We start from the raw sequence: 19,751 nt of genomic DNA, 5'->3' as shown, positions 1-19,751 counted from the left end.
TGCAAATGCTAATTTTAATATTTTCTCAGATCATATTTAAACATTTGCAAGGCAGTTGTCTGGTTTTGGGTAGAACAACTCTCTAATTTCACATTTTGCAGATAAATATCCCTTCACAAAAATTATAATAATACAAATGTCTTCAAGATTCACTGCAGAATCATCAGCAGGATAACTTGGAGAATTATTAGATTTCAAAGTTACTTTAACTTTTTTATCTCTTACTTTTGAAAGACAATTTCATAAAGGTAATCCAGAGCCCTTTCCCTTTGAACTAGGTTGTAGTATATTATAAATACCTACATCTACATATGCACATATATATGTATATATATATATACACACATATATATATATTTGAAGTCTATGTTCTGGGAGGATTATCAGGGAATTTTGGAAGATGACCATGGCCCAACCTTTATTAAACCTATGAATAGCACAGAAGTGCTTGATTTCCCTGAACATTATGTGTGGCAAATCTGATTAAATGCTTACTTATTTCTTCTTCACTGCATGCAGATAGTTTCATACAAGGTTTTGGGCTGAAGCAATGACTCTGCAAAACAAAGCATTTGGGCTCAGGGGGTACCCGTCATTTGGTTGAGGGGGAAAAGAAAAGCATTATACCCTTTCCAGTGTACAATGCAAATTTCAGGGAAGGAGAGGAGCTGGCAAAATGGATATGAACTGGGAAGCTCAGATTTGGCAGTGGCTGAACACTCTCACTGAAGGGAATCAACATCAGACTGAAAATAGGATCATCAGTTGCATTAAGAATCAATGGAAGCTTGAGGTGAAGGATGAGGCAGCAAAAGGATCTTGGCAAAAGAAGACTGCTAGAAGCCTGAGGTACAGCAGTGAACAGTAAGAAAGACAAGGATCATGATGAGAACCCTGCTCCCTCAACTATTGTCAGTGAGGGTAGCTAAATGTACCTACTACATAAAGGAGTGGGAAAGGTTGGAAAGAATGGTGAGCTCTCTAGCTGAACTTCTCTAAAAACCCATAGTGATCTGTACTGTGAACTTCTCCAGAAACCTACTGTGACCCAGACTCTAGCTCAAACACGGACTGAACATCCTTGTTTGGTATGGAATTGAAGTTTTTCAAACTTTGTTGGCATGGAGTTGATGGACTAGAAATTACCAGTGTTAAGATTTACTTGCTGTTGTCAACAGTACTGTGTTGCATACTGATGTGCTTTGAACTGTAAAGTACAGGCTTGAAAACCTTCAGCAAAAAACCCCCCCAAAACCCCCTGCACATATTTGTTATAAACAATCCCATTTGTATGAGTGGCTAACTTGAGCTGATCCTTAGCATATGAAATAATATTATCAAATAGACACAAATCTTAGAATCCAGTGCATTGGAAGAGACCTTTGAAGGTCTTCCATTTTCAAGTTCTGGTTCAAAGAAAGTCAAATTGAGGGAGGTTGCTCCATTCTCAGTCTGAGGATGGAGATTTTACAGCCTTTCTAGGCAATGTTTGACAGTGTTTCCCCAGAGTAAAAAAAAAAATCTTGCTGCTCCTCCATTTAACCTAAGTTTCTCTATTCTTTCCATTTCTGCAAAAATTTATTAGCTCCCAAGTTAATAAATGAAAAGTCATATCTATTTTCCCCCAAATTACGGCTGCATTATTTTTTGTTCATTTACTTAAACTGGCATCCCAACTAGAATGAAAATTGTGCAAAATTTGTCTAACTCTGCATTTGGAAATGCCTTAGACATCTGCTAGCAATCTCCACTAAGCCATGTGCCAGAAGGAGTCACCCTTCTGGCAGAGGTACCAACTGAGTTGTCTCAGGCACTTAGAAATTCCGGAAACAAACAGGGTTGCACCTTCATTCCCTTAGGAGTGCTCTGATCCAATATGCTCCAACATACACAAAGATATTTATTTGGAATTGCCTGATTAAGCGAAAAAGGTCACCTTTTGCTGAACAGCCTTATGCAGGGATTTCAAACTACCCCACGCAGCCACCCTCTTGTCATCCATGAACAGTCACAAGTACAGGGAGGTCTTGTGTTACAGTAATTGTGCATAGATTGTTTTGTTTTGCTGGACATTAGATTGCCACCCTCAGTTGAATGTCAGTTTGTTGGAGTCCAGGGCATTCCTTTGGTTGCCCTGGAGGGTCAGGGACCTGGGCAGGGGGGTCTGGGACCCCAGCCCAGAGCCCAGAGCTCAGAGAGACACTGGATTTGATTTCAGTCCATGGGAGAGGCTTCTTGCACTGCAGGAAGCATTGCAGGCCACAAGAGTGTAAAAATAGTAGTTTAGAATATCACAGGGTGAAAAAACAGTGAGTTTGGGATTCTTGGCATTGAAGTGAATGGGGCAAGATGGAGAATTTAGGGCGTTGTCCCTTTCTTCTTCCTTCTTGTTCCCTCACTCCATTTCTGCAGTGACGTTGGCACAAAGTAGTTAGTGAGGATTGGGTCAGAGTAAAGATGACCTTTTTAGTAATAGTGATAGACATTGGTAATAAATAGTAAATAAAGAATACGTAGCAATTAGTATAAAAGATAAGGACAGCCCAGAGACGGGGGGAGTCACCAGATGTCCGAGCCGCGGCAAACATCTTTTGGACACTGAGAAAATTGCAAGATAAGAACTAATAAATGAAGCATGTAACCTTGAAGACTCCGTCTTTTCCTGCGTTTGGCACAGAGCTTTGCAGAGGGCCAGAACTCTAAAACCACCTGAATGCCGGGGAATTTAAGCTCCTAAAAAGGAGCCCCCGACAACTGCCGTCCCTGGGATGGGCAGAAACAACTGCCGTCCCCCAGATGGGACAGAAACATCAGTTAACATCAATCAACTCATTAGAAGAGCTTGACTTTCTCATCCAAGCTACTCACAAGGTCTGGTAAAAGAGTGCAGTCCTGGGCTTGCATTCCCCTTCAGGAAACCAAAATCCAGGGAGTACTGTGCTGGTGAGGTGGTCAAGGCTGGAAGCAAGATTTAGATGAAAGCTAAATCTTAATCAAGATTTGAGTTACCCCTCCAATCATGAAAAACAGTATTTTTTTTTTTCTTCTGAGGAGATAGGAAATAGTATGAAATTGGGTTATTGTCACTGTGAAAGAGGAGGACTAGCACCATGTATACAAACACCAAGGTAAACTGCATTTGGGTACAATTCATCCAAAAAGTGGAGAAATGAGGAAAAGGGGAATAAAGGAAACATGGGATTTTCCTATTCACCAGGCCATTTGTAGAACTTAGTACAATGTTATGCATTTTCCTTGTGCTACGTTTTGAATGCAGTCAAGAGTGTAGTTTAAGAATAGGAGTATCATATGCCTAGGTGTGATGCTATACACTGCTACAGCACATACCTGAGGAAGTACAGCCCATTTCTGGCATGTGTCCATTATAGATAATTTTTAAATTTTTAAAAAATTTTAGTTAAATAAAAAAAGTATAATCTTGAGATTACAGAACACAGCTTCAAGCCTATTCAGTTTCTTCCCCAACCCCTGAAAAGGCTTCTTACAAACGACACAGATTTCTAAGAGACTTCCAAAACTACTGCAACCTCCACAGGAAGCTTCCCTGTCTTCTAGAATTCAAAGGCTCTCTCCAACCTTAAAACTGGCAAGTCCTTGAAAAGCAGTCATGTTTCTATTTATTGTAATTCAGGTACTAATCAGGTTCCATTGCTCTTTATGGCTCTGAGCAGTTTCTGGAATCTGATCCAGGACACAAACTTCCAAAAGAACTGTTATAAGACATAGGTTCATGCAAACTTGATGGGAAAGGTAGGATTCCATAGCTTCCCCTTTATTGTGATAAGGGAACCTGTTGTGCGAAGTCAAATGCCAATGGCTAATGCATACACAGGGAAAAAAGGGAAACACAGAGAAAAGCTGTCAGCCCACCTTGGATATATCCAACAATTACTTTTTGGACCCCTCTTCCCCAGCAGTGGGATCTTACGCTGTAAAAACCATCAAAGTAAAATCTAGCTGAGGTTAATCTTGCTGACTCACAATTACATCAAAGAATAGGATCCATTTGAGACACAACATGTTGTTCTCGCAGAAATACCCATGGGAATCCACTTATTTTCTATTGCTTCATTTTAATTTCACAACTGCAAACTATAAATTTCATATTAGGACAGAATGGTCCCTCTCTTATCTGTGTCATTCCCCAGATATTTGATATCAGAACCTAAACTCAACCTTTAATAGGAGAGTGTGAATAATAGAATTCATTAGGCTTTATTGCCATTATAAACTGTCCTGTGGTGTGCAAACTGTCTTTTTATTACCTTCTTGATTGCAACAAAATTTCACTTGCCTGCTGCATCAAAGTTAATGACCCAAGAGTATGAATGGAGTTGCTATCAGCTAATTAAAGTGTATCATGGATAAGTACGGATTGGTTTTTTAGTTATAGAAAAATGTAAAATAATTCTCCAGGTCAGGACCTGGGAATTGCTTTAGAAGAGACAGGGACCTATCAGAGAGTTAGTTAAAATATTGACATCTATTCTGAACATTGAAATTGTTGGCTGCAACGCTGGGAAATACTATATAAAAGCCCGTGAATTTCCTGTAAGTGGGTCCTTTTTCCTTCTTTCCTTTGGCCAGAGAGAGACAGGTAACATTGAGCTGGGCCTGCTGCTCCCCCGTTTTGGTGGGAGCTAGCCTGAGTCCTGGCCGGATTCCATCGGCTCCCGGGAGCAGGGGGATGGGAAGGAGAGGTTGCTGTTTTGTAACAGCTACTTTCTTCAGACTTCCCTGGAGCAGGGAGAGATCTCTGCTAGGCCCTGATAAGAGCTATGGGCACCATTTAGGCTGAAGCCACCCCAATTTACACCGAGGGGTGGGCTGAGAAGGCATTTATGATCCTGCCTGGTTTTTTGTGATTCTGGACTGTCTGAGTGCTCCGATCTCTGATGTTTCTGTGTTAGTTTTTCCTCCCTCATCAGCTCGGCCTTGAACATCTAACACCACAAGCTACAGAGAGAGACACAAAGATTCCGAGCAGATTTAACTCTTTCTTAGCAACATGAAGCTTCCAGAGCTTAGCCCTTCTCTGAGGGAGTAAGAAAGGACAGAGTGAACATAAAGAACAACAGGATGAAGTCAGTAATGCAAGAGTGAAAAGACTGTTAGGACAGAGGGTTGAAGAGTTAGTTGTTCTATTCTTACTTGAGCCATAGAAATGAACTCTGTATTTACGTCATTCCTTTAAATCATGGGAAAGATATGCATTTGGGGAGATGATTGTTTTAATTTGTGTGTAGATTTAAGCAAAGGTGTTTGTGATGAACTAAGTAATATCCTATAAGTTGCTTGAACAGAGATAAAGATGAGAAGCCCCCTGCGCCAGTGAAGAAGAGAGAAGATATCTCTGTACCTTGAAGTGAAGAATCCTTTGCTTTGGAGTTATTCATCTTTAAAAGGTGACACCCCAGTATGCAAAAGTCTAAGACCCATGACCCATAAGCAGCTTGGGAAACTGCTCCTGGGAGGGTCACAAAGGCAGGTTTCTCCGGGCGGTTGTTTTTGTGACAGTTTAAAACCCACAAGAGAACTGTTCTAAGTTGTCAGTGGGATCCATGACTCCAGAAGATACTCTTACCCTAATGAAATGATGAAAGACTATTATCAGATAGTGAAACTGACTGAAAATTACAAGTTTTGTCTCTTTATGTTGTTTTGCAAGAAAGTGAACAGTTTGTAAGGGGAAGGAAAAGTGGTTTTGAAGTTTCATTCTGTTTTAGTTTTTTTTCAACTTTCTTTTTTTTCTATTCTTTTAGTGTATGTTAATAAGCTATTAGTTAATTTTAAGGTTAAGCCTGCTTTGTTTTTCTCCTAGTCTCTCTCCCACAGAAAGAGTAAGTACCAAGACCAAAAATTAGTGAATGTGAAACCAGTACATTAATTGGTGTTTCTGCCCAGTTTGAAATTAAAACTACGACAGTGTTATTAAGGAAGATATGCAATTATAGAGCTTCAATTAATGTGTTTGTCTTACTGATTCTGTATTCTGCCAACTATAATGAACTTCCATCATGAGAAGAATTGCAGAAGTTTTATAGTGATGCATCTTTTTAGTAATAGAATTGGCTGACACAAAGCTTGATTCAGAAGACAAAGAGCAACATTTTTAAAATCAAACATATAAGACAGAGCAATGATACACAGGCCTGAAAAATATGAATACTAGTAGCTAAAACCACATTATGGATCTAAGCTTGAACATGTAATTTATAAGCAACTTCAGAACAGAATACTAAAAATATGTTTATGGGCTTAAAACCATGAAAAGTATGCAGTGTTGTAAGGAATGGAATAGAAAAAGAAAGGAATAGAAAATGGAGCTGGTTCATGACTGGTCTATGTCCCTAGCAACCAGATAAAACAATAAAACCAATAGAAATGTCATGATGAAGAGACAGTGTATCATTAATAGATGCAGGAAGATGAAGGATCAAGAGTCACTGGTTTAGGATTCACAGCCTGTAAATTTTTGTCACTGTCATAGTTTTAATTTTAAACTAGGCAGAAACTCCAATTAATGTAGTGGTTTCACGTTCACTAATTTTTGGTCTTGGTACTTACTCTTTCTGTGGGAGAGAGACTAGGAGAAAAACAAAGCAGGCTTAACCTTAAAATTAACTAATAGCTTATTAACATACACTAAAAGAATAGAAAAAAAAGAAAGTTGAAAAAAAACTAAAACAGAATGAAACTTCAAAACCACTTTTCCTTCCCCTTACAAACTGTTCACTTTCTTGCAAAACAACATAAAGAGACAAAACTTGTAATTTTCAGTCAGTTTCACTATCTGATAATAGTCTTTCATCATTTCATTAGGGTAAGAGTATCTTCTGGAGTCATGGATCCCACTGACAACTTAGAACAGTTCTCTTGTGGGTTTTAAACTGTCACAAAAACAACCGCCCGGAGAAACCTGCCTTTGTGACCCTCCCAGGAGCAGTTTCCCAAGCTGCTTATGGGTCATGGGTCTTAGACTTTTGCATACTGGGGTGTCACCTTTTAAAGATGAATAACTCCAAAGCAAAGGATTCTTCACTTCAAGGTACAGAGATATCTTCTCTCTTCTTCACTGGCGCAGGGGGCTTCTCATCTTTATCTCTGTTCAAGCAACTTATAGGATATTACTTAGTTCATCACAAACACCTTTGCTTAAATCTACACACAAATTAAAACAATCATCTCCCCAAATGCATATCTTTCCCATGATTTAAAGGAATGACTTAAATATAGAGTTCATTTCCATGGCTCAAGTAAGGATAGAACTACCAACTCTTCAACCCTCTGTCCCAACAGTCTTTTCACTCTTGCTCTACTGATTTCATGCTGTTTTTTTTCTTTATGTTCACTTTGTCCTTTCTTAGTCTCTCAGAGAAGGGCTGAGCTCTGGAAGCTTCATGTTGCTAAGAAAGAGTTAAATCTGCTTGGAGTCTTTCTCTCTCTCTCTGTAGCTCGTGGTATTAGATTTTCAAGGCCGCGCTGGTGAGGAAGAACTCACTCAGAAACATCAGAGATCAAAGCCCTCAGGCAGTCTGGAATCACAAAAAAACAGGCAGGATCATAAATGCCTTCTCAGCCCACCCCTCGGTGTAAATCGGGGTGGTCTCAGCCCAAATGGTGCCCATAGCTCTTATCAGGGGCCCAGCAGAGATTCCTCCTTGCTCCAGGGAAGTCTGAAGAAAGTAGCTGTTGCAAAACAACAACCTCTCCTTCCCATCCCCCTTCACCCATGAGCCGATGGAATCCGGCCAGGACTCAGGCCAGCTCCCCCCCAAAAGGGGGAGCAGCAGGCCCAGCTCAATGTTACCTGTCTCTCTCTGGCCAAAGGAAAAAAGAAAAAAAGCCCACCTACAGAAAATTCATGGGGTTTTATATGGTACTTCCCAAAGTCGCAGGTTAACAATTTCAGTGGTCCAAACAGATGCCAATATTCCAACTCACTCTCTAATAGGTCTCTGTCTCTTCCAAAGCAATTCCCAGGTCCTGACCTGGAGAATTATTCTACATTCTTCTATAACTAAAAAACCAGCTGTACTAACCCATGACAGTCACATGATGGGTCGCCAGCACATGTACCAGACATTACCCTTCCTGCCTGGTCTATCATCCCAATGCACGACAGTAGCTCTGGGGTTGTACGGACATAGAGAGCACAGTTGCCTGTCTCAGACACTGTTAAGACCACAGAAAGACTTTGCCATGAGATAAGCACAGAAGTGAGAGGTAGGATGGAAATATGTTCAGCCTGGAAGAGGTGAGATCTGCCTAGAATATCCTTAGTAATGTATCCAGAGAAAAATTCCCACTCTGGCAAATTAGTAATGAAGTAACTGCTCACGTGCATATTACCAGTTAAACAAAGACCAATCCAAGTTATGGGACAGATGGCACCTGTGACACCAATGACAACAAAAGAACAAAAGCCCCCCTGAATATGCACTGTGGATACCTGGAATTTGGACTGTAATTTAAGCCATTACAGCAGGAACTTGAGATGAGATGGTACTGCTGGGTGTTATTTCCAACCTAAGGAGAGGGTAACAAAGCTGGGGGAGAAGAATGTATCACCATTACACACAAAGTATGCACAATTTATGTGCCATGAAAATATGGAATTTATGGGCCACCAGGAAATCCAACTTGGTAACTGTACAGTGATCAGCTCTGACTGGGTAAAAGGTAATTCTGGCAATCCACCAATCTAAAACAAGAAACTCACTGACTCAAGAGAAAGACTGAGCATGTGACTAATTAGCATTAAAAGCAAGGGACTCATTTAACCAATAGAATAAGAGAACTGTATGGCCAATGAACATAGTTTTTTGGGGTTTTTTTCTAAAATATATAAATAGTTACCATTGCTGAGAAGCCTGAGGTGAAGAAGAGACTCTGGATCCACAGGTAGTGACTATCTTCTCCTAAATCTCTCTCTATCTCCCCCCTGTCAGCCTCCACTTCTCTTTTCTATTTCTTTCTGTCTCTCTGCATCACAATTCACTGTTAAAAAAAAATCTCTACTATGGACTTTGGCATATGGTCTTTTTTGCATCTTAATTCAGGCTGAGGCATCTCTCAACAATCAGGATTTAACAGATGCCAAGTGGAGTTTTGCTGATGAACCAGTTTGGCCACACCAAACGAGGTGCAAATGTTCTTCCTGACCTATCAAGACCTTCAGGGGGAAGTGTTTAGTGGTTCGACTCCACCCAGAGCATCTAGCTCAATATCTGACCACCTAGAAAATGACCTTTTGAAAGAACTAGAGGACTTGGGGAAACCAGCTTATGTATTTCTCCCAGCAACCACAGGGTAACATTGTGAGAGTGATCATATTGACACTAGGCATGGGGATCACATTTGCATTGTGATCCAGCTATAACTCTTGTGCTCAAGTTGTGATTTCACTAACTTATCTGAGCATGCTGCTAAGTCTAAATCCTGTGTAGAGTCAAGATTCTTCAAAAATGTAAGTTTGGTATTAAAACATTAAACTCTTCCTCTGTGGAATATCTAAGAGGTCTGTTCAGATAGTATTGGACCGTGAAATAACTTGTCACAGTTATGTATAATTAATCTAAACTGGAAACTTGTGTGTTCAGTTTGAAAACAGGTAAATGCATGCAAATCTCTTCTTGATTTAAGCCTTTATGTGCAGTATTTCTTCAATTTCTAATTGTGTGTAACACAACACACATAAATTAGCATGGGTGATTGTTACTCTCATTCTAAATCCGTGAACTCTGTTTCCTGTAGCTCTTAACCAAGCTATTGCTTAACTTCCTCCTTAACAACAAAAGCATTTAGAATCTTTCACACAAACCAGTGGATGAGTTCTGAAAGAATTTTTGTCTCTGCTGAACTGAGAACTAGTCAAAGTAGGCAAAACCTTCTAGTAGAAAACTCATTAATACTCTGAAGATGTAAAATCTCTTATTCTAATTCTACTGAGTTCATAATTTCTCCAGATCTGATTTACAGGTATTATAATTTTTTTGCATTTAATTTTTTCTTATACTGTGCTGCAACAACCATTCTTATTTGGATTCAGCATTACAAGATGAGGTTTTTATAATCCCCTATATTTTTCCATAATTATAAAACTAGAATGTTGACACTTAACTGCAGGATAACAAAACATTAGGCAAATGCAGCATAAATTTGATAATTTTAAATCAAATAAAGTGAAAAATATTGAATTGAACCTTCTAAGGACTACTGCTAAATAATCATTAGGATTATACTCTTCAAGTAATTTAAACAAGCCTACATTTTATCCTACATCACACAATGGGAAGCTCTTGTGCTTTCTTGAATATTTTATTTGACTCCCTGATTTGTAAGACAAATTTTTTCTTCCATAGTCTTCTTACAGAAGTGCAAACTATGAACTGAGTCTTGTAAGAGCAAGCTCCCTGATGTGAAACATCACTTTATCCCCACCTTGTGGAAATTTTCTGCAATATGCTAGTCCTTAGATGAAAAATTTGTGGATGCGATCTGAATGATTCTAGTAATGTAGCTGAAGTATGTAGCACATCCATAGAGATTCTCTTGCATTCACCTTGTTGTGGACTTTTGTAGCTCCAAATTTAGGTTTTCAATTAGGTAAACTTCAGCTGATTCTGCTTATCAGAAACACCAAGAGAGAGAATGTGAGGAAAAGAGAGAAGATCACAGGAGGTAAAAATTCACATTAAAAATTCACAGATTTAGTTCCAAAGACTGGTGATTCCAAACTTAAATCTGAAACATAGATAATAAGAGGTGAACTAAGATGGATTGATGTTGTACAACACAGCTTTATTTCTGGGCATTAATCCCATCCGTTCTGCAGACAGTTACTGAAACATCGTATAACTCATTTATACAAAAAGAAACTGGGAAAATGGACAAATAATGTAAAATTAAAAATTAATATTAAAATCTTAATTCTTACCTTGATCTGGAGTTGAAACTCACAAGGTGAGACTCACTTCTTTAGGTGACAGCCTCACTGTAAAAAATTTCTGGAGAAACACAGAAATGAAAAAGCAAAGTGAACCCTGGCATCACTGCATTTGGTTCTCTGCTAATATTTAAAATAGCATAGAATAATTTCAAACTCAATTTCAAATTCTATTTAATTTTTTTTTTCTATTTCTATTTTCCCATTAGAAGATTGTTACAGAGATGATCTACATTAAAGGTTAGGAATCTTTTTTTTATTATTATTATTTCTAGCCTAAACTCAAGTTTTTGCCTATTTATTGTTTTCCTAGTTTTAGCTGATTTACTGAAAAATTATTTGTCCTTCACTAGAGTTGTTTACTGTCCTTCATGTTTCCTTTTAAAGGCAAGAGCCAAAACCCCTCAGTCTTGATTTTCTTGTCTGAATGTGTCAGTGCCTTCATGGCCTCTTTTCCATTTACCTGGTCATCTTTGGAATATTTATTTCCCTGCATATTTTTTGCTAAAATCAGCTCCTTTGAAATGCACAAAATCCCCTCACAGTGTCTCAGCTAAGATTTTACACAAGGCAGTCCTGTTACCATATTGAAGCACTTATTCTCAGTTAGTATAACAGAATCACGGTTCTGCAGGAGTTCTGTTTCTCCGCCTGTGTTCAATATGTTAATAAAAACTAGCTTTTTCTTGAAGTGTTTTCCCTCATTCTATTGGTAAAACTTATTTTTTGATGTGGGACAGAAGAGAAGCATTCATCATTAAAATGAGAGAAAGAGGTTTCACATTAATTTATAGCTAAAAAATGCTGTATTTAAAAGGGTATTTTCCCAATCTTCCTTCACTGAGGTTTCAAATCCAATACATATACAAAATACGGTATTGCTTATTTACAAGTCCAAAAAAGCAGGCCAATTTTATTTGTTATTTGTTGGGTTTTGTAAAACAAAACCCAACAAAAACAACACAGACTGAAATAGTAGTCTTAATATTTTTGTAACTAACAGGTTTCTTTCTGCTATTCTTTACAAGCCATTTTTAATTTCATCTTACAAATAAAAAGAACTTAAAATATTGGGGGTTTTTCTAACTTTAGTAAGAGACAGACCTTTTGTATAAAGCCTTCCAATGGATTTTAAACATTGTGCTCCAAGCTGTATCTTAATGGAAGAATGTCAAACCTTTCAAAAGCACAGAACGCAAGGTAGTGACACCATAAATGCCAACAAAAGGAAGATTATGTAAAGACATAAACAAATAGAACAAGGCAAGGGACCATTATCTCAAAAGGAGTTCAAGTAGTGCAGACTGGGCACATCTGTGCTGCACAGCTCTGGGCTACGCCTCTCCTCCAGCCTGGATATGGTATCTTTACAGAGATTGCATAATGGTTATTTGTTTAGTTACTTAAACTTCAGACTGAAAGGCATAAAATGAAGGTGGTATTGTAATTCATCAGAATATTTTTACTTGAGAAATTGAGGATGAGTGTTATAGATGTTATATGGAACCATGGAGAAATAACAGCAGCAAACTTCCTGAGGGACTGATCAGGGACTTTCAAATAAATATTTTTTTTATTATTTTTATTTTATTTTTTAGACAAAACTTCAGTGGTCTCATCCATTTTGCCTAGTGCACAACACCCCACAAAAACAAGCCTTGGTAGTTTCTGAAAATGTATCACCTGACAAACTGAACTGACAGTTAAGCAAAATGAATAACCAGATATTCAGTGCTGAAGTTCACCTTTCACCTTATAAGATGCAATCTTAAGGGCAAAACATATAAACTGGTTTCCTGTGGGACACTGGAGTTACATTTTCAGGTATGGAAAGCAAGTAGTTCATTGGTGCACTCCTATAAGCTCGACAAAGCATCAGCATTTGGTGTGGGGCTGGTGGCAGAGGAGAGAAAAAACCTTGTGGCTTAGGCTTATAATGCTTCTCTGATGCATCACAGTATCAATGATCCTTAATTATTTTTTATTATTATATAACAGTGAACACCTAGGTTTTATTTTCCCTTTTCCTGCAATACATTTCTAAAAACATATTTTATATGCCTAAATTTGCAGAAAATCTGAAGAAAACCTCTAACTACACGTAATCATTGGGGCCAGTGGTCTGGAGGTATTCCTATTCAACTCTTCTCTGGTTTATAGATTTAAATAGTAACCTCTTGCTTTTTGCTCCTCAGTTACAAATTTTTCATTCACCCTATAAGACATTTGCAGCCTTTTGATATCCTGATAGAGATGGGGAAATCCCTGTTTTCATCTCTTTGCTGAGGATATATGCCATCCTCACCATGGCTAAAGCAAGGTTCTGACAGCTGCGCTTTTTTTTTTTTTTTTTTTTTTTCCCCTTAATATTGTAGCACAGCTATGTAGAGTTTGTTATCTGGGAATTATGTGGGCAAGGGATTTTGGGAGTGGCAGCTATGTAAGCATATGTAGAGCAGAGACTTAAACAGACCTCCAGCTGACATTCGGGCACAGCATCTAATCCCACACTTGGTTTTTTTACTCATTTGAGTATTTGTACAAGTAAAAGGACAAAATAAATCGTGTATTATTGCAATTTTTATATGGCTATTAAATCAGCCTGAAGGTTTGGTCATTTGGGTTTGGTATTCTTTTTCAATCTCACAAAATTCTCCCCCACACTTGCTTAAACGCTGCATCCAATACTGAATATTTTCTCCTCATTTCCAAAGCACAATATTACAAAACTTAAACAACTCTATGGGTAATTATTCCAGCCACTCTGCATGACAACAGCAGATGGCAGCAAGGCATCTGGATATAGACCAGATGGGGAGAAAAAAAACCCAAACCCCAAAAAACCAACCAACCAACCAACCAACCAACCAACCAACCAAAACAAAACAAACAAAAAAACCCCGAACAAACAAAAAAACACCACCAAACCACCACAAAAAAACACCACCCAACCCCCCCCAAAACAAACAAAAACAACAACAACAACAACAACAACAACAACAAAAACAAACCAAATCCCTAGGGTTTGTAAAGCATGAACTGAGTATGGGACAAGTTATTTTCTACTGGAGCAACTCCTCTCATGGAAATAATTTCCTCCAATCCCAACTTATCTGGGAAAGTGTTCCCAAAGTATTTTTGATTGAAACTGCAATACAATGGTTTGGTTTGGTTCAGTTTTACTCATCCCAAAATTAATTGGCCTGTTTAATTTCAAATTATTTTTAAAATTCTAAGACATTAAATTGTTTCTTTAAGTAAGGACATTGGGAAAGATGCAACATGAGCCTTCCTAATCTCCTTAACTAAGCCCCTGAATGCTCTGAGAGCCATGTGAGTGTTCACATTATGGGACAACCAGCTCTGACAGCCAAATCTGCGCTGCACCGTGCCAGTCCTCCAAGGAGATACTGGTGACTTCAGGTTTCATTCCTGTGAGGAAAGGCAAAATAATTCGATGACTGAATAAAATATTTCAATTTCAGAAATCCTGAAACAGAATACAATGAATATGAAAGGACATGTTTAAAGAATGCCTAAGTGAACTTCTTAGAACTTACTCTTTTTTTCTTTTTAAAATTTTTGGAATTTAAAATATTAAATTTACACACACTGAAACAGTAATATTTCTGGATATTGCTGATTTCTGATTATCGCTTCCCTCTGCCTATATTAGCATCCTCCAGGTGAGGATGAACAGAATGGACCAGAAACTCTTGGAGGACACTTAGTAACTCTGTATGCAATATTTGTGTAGCTTAGCATTCATTTTTCTGCTTGTTGCCAAGTAAATATAGGATGAAAAATACATTTCTGAGAGCTGGAAAACTGCACAGATATGAAGATGGAATGGGCAGAAGGAAAGTAAGAGCTCACTCAAGCCAACATGAAAGGCTTTATGCACATCCTCATCTGTCAGGAGTAGAGCAGAGCACAGCCACCGCCAGCCCCTGCTTTTTAATGAAGTGCTCCACAGACAGGTAACACAGCAGACAATTCCCGTCACCCAAAGCAAGAGGACAGAACAGAGGCTGATAAGGACATTTCAGATGATTACATTAAAAATGAGCAGGTATGGGAAGAAAAATATTCATATTACCTTGTCCTTCACCTCATATCAGAGAGACTCCTATGATGGACCTAGGAGCCTTCATTTGCAATAGTTCTGGCTGAAAACTGAAGTTTCTGCTTCTTGGCAGACCATTAGTTTCCTCCTGGTTGGCCAGCAGTGTGGGAACATTAACTTTCCTTAAAGGTTATATCATACTAGAAATATGAAAGTGTAATACATTCTGAACATAAAAGCAAGCATTTGCACTATATTTAATATCATTGGTTTTGTTAGGTTTATCCTTTTTAATTTCTACTGTTATCCTGCTAATTAAAAAAAAAAATAAATCCAAAAGATGTTACAAGCAAGTGATGCCAACCACATCACATGAGCTAGAAATCCCTTTGTGGTGTTCAGAGATACATTAAGAGTTTTTTTGAAATGTGAAGACTCAGTCATAATACAGTAATATATTTTCCATTTCCAAAATTGTGGAGTAGAAAAACAAACTACAGAAGACAAGGCAAACAGCAGTATAAAGTACATCAGTAAATGAACATTTTTATGGAAAGAAATTATCTTTTGGAATGTTCATTTTATTTCATGCTATATATGTATATACATTTATAATACTCTACACAACTTTACAAAAACGTGGCAGAGGAGTCCTATCAGATATTTGAAATCCTTTCGCTATTTGCTATAACTCTGATGTCAAAAATAAATTCAGAGGAAATACTTTCATTTCATTCTCTTCTCTGGCCACATGGGATCTTCTTGCTCAGTCTCAATGGCTGAGTCACTGCAAAGTTATGTACTTACAGAGGAAGATATTTCATCTTTCTTTTCATTCTGTATTTCAGCCTTATTATAGATGTTCTCAGATGTCTGACTGTCAAGACGTATTTTATGTATATATGTCTCTTTTTATTATTATTGTTTCAAAGTCCTTCTGAGTTTTTAAGTTGTGCAGAACTACTTTCTCTCTGGACTCATGTCCATGATCTCCAAGTACTGCTAAATATATTTCTCTTAATACCAATTTGTATTTGTGAGTGTTGTTTTTTCCAATTCTTTCCTGCTCATTTAGATCCATGCTGTAGTCTCATATCAGATTGGAAATTGTCTCCATGCCTCAGTGGTTTTCCCATCCTGTCCAGTGCTTGAGGTGTGCCACCCCAGCTCTGTTTCCACTCTCAGGGCTCTCTGCCTCACGGCGCCATGTTCTGATTCACTCTCTTTTCTGTCGTTACCCTGTCACCAGTTTGTCTTGTCATTTCTTTCCCTTATCACGTCCTCTTTGCCTCACTAGCAATACCCTTTTTTCCATTTTCCCATCACCTGCTTTGCATGTCCATCCATTCCAGTTCATTGGAACAGTTTGCTCTCCTCTCTCAGCCCTGGCTCTGAGACAGGCACACACAGACTATCAGAATGATTACCATGATTACCAACCAGCCTTATGTGTAGTACACGTGGCTGTGTGGCAATTAAGGAGAGACACTGTCACCACAAGTACAAGTACTAATATGTGGAAAATGTAGTGCACCAAATAAAATAGGTGCACCAAAATCAGATATGTATATTATAACTCTACGTGCTGACAGTTCCTTTTCCTGTGTTTAGTGTCAGAAGCCAAGTTCCAGGACTCTTTCCAGACTGCAGATACTGCAGGAGTAATGAGGAGATGCAAGCAGAAAGATATTTTACACCTTTGGCAGATGAGAGAGGGGAACAGCAAAGTCAGTCTTCGACAGGTAATATGTTTTTAAACACTGCCAACATTTCCAATGAGTCAGAAATTTTACTAGATATTCTGTATTTGAATTTGCCTAGTCACTTATTCTGGTGTAAATTTCTGGACTTAGAGATTAACTGATTGTGCAGTCAGTTATGAATTTCGTTTAAGAGGAAAAGAAGTGATAAATACATATTTATGAACAATGGGGTTCTTGTTTTGGGGGAGAAATGTTTTTTCTGGGGAAGGTCTCCAACAAATCTTAATAATTGGTTCAATCAAACAAGAAAACAACATGTATTTATGCCAGCTATTTTCATCCAGATGAGGTGCATATGCAAGTAAACTTAAGTATCTCCTAAAATTAAGTGTACCAAGGCACATTTTCCATACTTAAATATATCAAGAACAAATTCAGCAAGAACACTATTTAGCTTGGAATTTTCACCTGGGGAAGGGACTACATGTTGTTAAACTGAATTAAGAAAGAACTGAGAAAGTTACATATTTGGTGAGGCATTTAGTTAAATTTTTTTTAAGGTTTGCTCCTCTTACTAGAATCTTATTTTGATAATGACTTAGTTCTTGAAAGGATTACCTAAATTTGGAAACAAACAAACAAACAAACAAACAAACCAGCACAAAACAAAACCACACCACAGCTGAATTGAATTAGTGGTTTTTCAAAGAGTATTTTCTAGTTTGTCACCTTTAGTAAGGCATCAGAATGTGAAGTGGCAAGGTTCTCCTCTGCCCTAATCCTACCTTTATTAAATCAGATATATATTTTAATTATTATATTAAGAGCAACGGCTGTATCAAGAAAAGAGCTACACATGTGACATACGTACCTGTTCCTCCAGCTGGGATCTGGAAGTCCCACAGGTGGATTTGACTGTGTTGTCTCCTTGCCAAGGAACAAGATGGGAGAGTCGAGCCAGACACAGCAGCACAAGGCTGGCTCTGATGTCTATCCTGTGCTGAGAAACCTCAGCCGAAACACTGGAGACTAAGACATGTAAGGCTCACCTAAGTCTAGTAACTTGGTGGCATTTTGCATTTTTCAGGGTGTTTGACACCCTTGACAGGGCCAGCAGGTGGGAGATGTAACATTTGGCACTTCTTCTGGAGTAGTAGGTGAAGACCAGAAAAGATATCAGAAGACCCCTAAAATTACCATAAATATCATCTGGTCAATCCCCCTCTATGTTTTAAGCTCTAGCAATAACATAGCTTATTTTTGGACACCTGCTTGGATAGCTAGAAATAATGCAGCTTAACATGCAACTTCCATGTCTGCAGAGGTGATGACCCTGATCACGGTGGTGAGTGGCCTTAGGATCCCATGGATTTGAACCAAGCACGGCTCTGCTCCACAGGAATTTACAACTGTGCTTCTCACTCTAATGCCAAACAAGGCTTAGATATAGCTGGAAGCTATCACTACTTATTTTTACCACTCAGTAGTTTAATTAAAAATTAAAGATTAATTCATCATTAATTAAAAATAATAGTTATATTTAAAATATTTATTCTAGAAGGTGACAGGTATTTCTAAAAGGCTACCTGTTTTCCCACCAGGTAAGCCAGCATCATAAATACAGTTTTTACAAATTTTACCTGTAATATGCTAAAAAAATTGCTGTGCCACAAAAGTACATTTGAAGTGGGGGGTGGTGGCGTGGTAATTCACACTGCTATCTTGCAATGGTAATTACGTATAAATGCCATTTCTAAAGTAGGTGGAAAAACCTGCTGCAGATCAAAAAATCCCTTTAGAATGATGAGCAATGCCAAGAAGTCAGGTTTCCCACTGAAATCCTTTCAGTTATTCACTCCCTGTTTATTCACTCCCACTTGTGACTGATATTTAAGGGCTGAATCTATTTTAATCTACATATCTATCTATAAAGACAGAGTGTTTGAATGTTTTTAAGCTATGCTGAATAATTTCTAAACATACAGACATAGAAAAGAAACAGATTGGTCTTACGAAAGCTATTTTTTAATATCAGACCATCTCAAAAGGACTTATTATCCACATTCTTCTGTTTAACATCGCTTTACCACCAGATGTCTCTGCACGTCAGTGTGAGATGGACCATATGGTCATCCCCTTTAAGGGGTTAAAACCTACAAAATAATAGCGGGTGTGGATAATATCTTTGTGTTGTGTTTTGGGGGAGTGGTGGTGCTTATATGTAAAGATACTTGTATTTAATAAGCAATAAGCAAGAAGATCAGCATGCTTTCAATGTATCCACAATAGCTCTATGAACAGAACACTCAGCTCTGTCAAACAGGCACACACACACACACACACACACACACACACACACAAAAAAAAAAAAATTAAAAAATTAAAATTTAAAAAAAGAAAATCCTCCTTCAGGATTTCCACTGATGTTTACATAATTATATTATAGAGGTGTAATCGTGCCCTCAGAGGGCCTGGTCATCAAAAAATAAACTTGAATGCCACAATTTCATAGGAAGATTGTTTACAGTTATCTATAGCACATCTTGGCAATTCAGGACAGAAAAATATGTATAATATCCTAATATCCAATTTCAGTGTCACCACAGCACTTGTACTTGATTCCTTTTTTTTTTTTTTTTTTTTTTTTTTTTTTTTGGTGGATCTAATTATTCTGGTAGAAGGAGGATTTGCTTTGAGCTTAAGGCATTTTTAAACTTACAACATCTCAAAAAGAAAGGGTAAGTACATTAAGTTAGTTTAGTTAGATTTACCAATCTGAACAAATTCCTAGAAAGATATAGAGCTGAAATGATTACATTCTCAAAAATTCATACAGAAAAAAAGATTTAAAAATAATAAAATAAGAACCAAATTAAAATGGCCAAAAAGTTCAACACCAAACAAATTGAATCATATTGAAAACTTCTCTCTATATACTACACAGAAGAAATTCAGTTAGATTACCTGTAAGCATATGAAATCAAGACTGCAAGTGCCAAAATAAAAACAGAAC

This window comes from Hirundo rustica, chromosome 5, assembly GCF_015227805.2.
Source record: "Hirundo rustica isolate bHirRus1 chromosome 5, bHirRus1.pri.v3, whole genome shotgun sequence".
NCBI lineage: Eukaryota > Metazoa > Chordata > Aves > Passeriformes > Hirundinidae > Hirundo > Hirundo rustica.
This window is presented reverse-complemented; position numbering follows the sequence as displayed.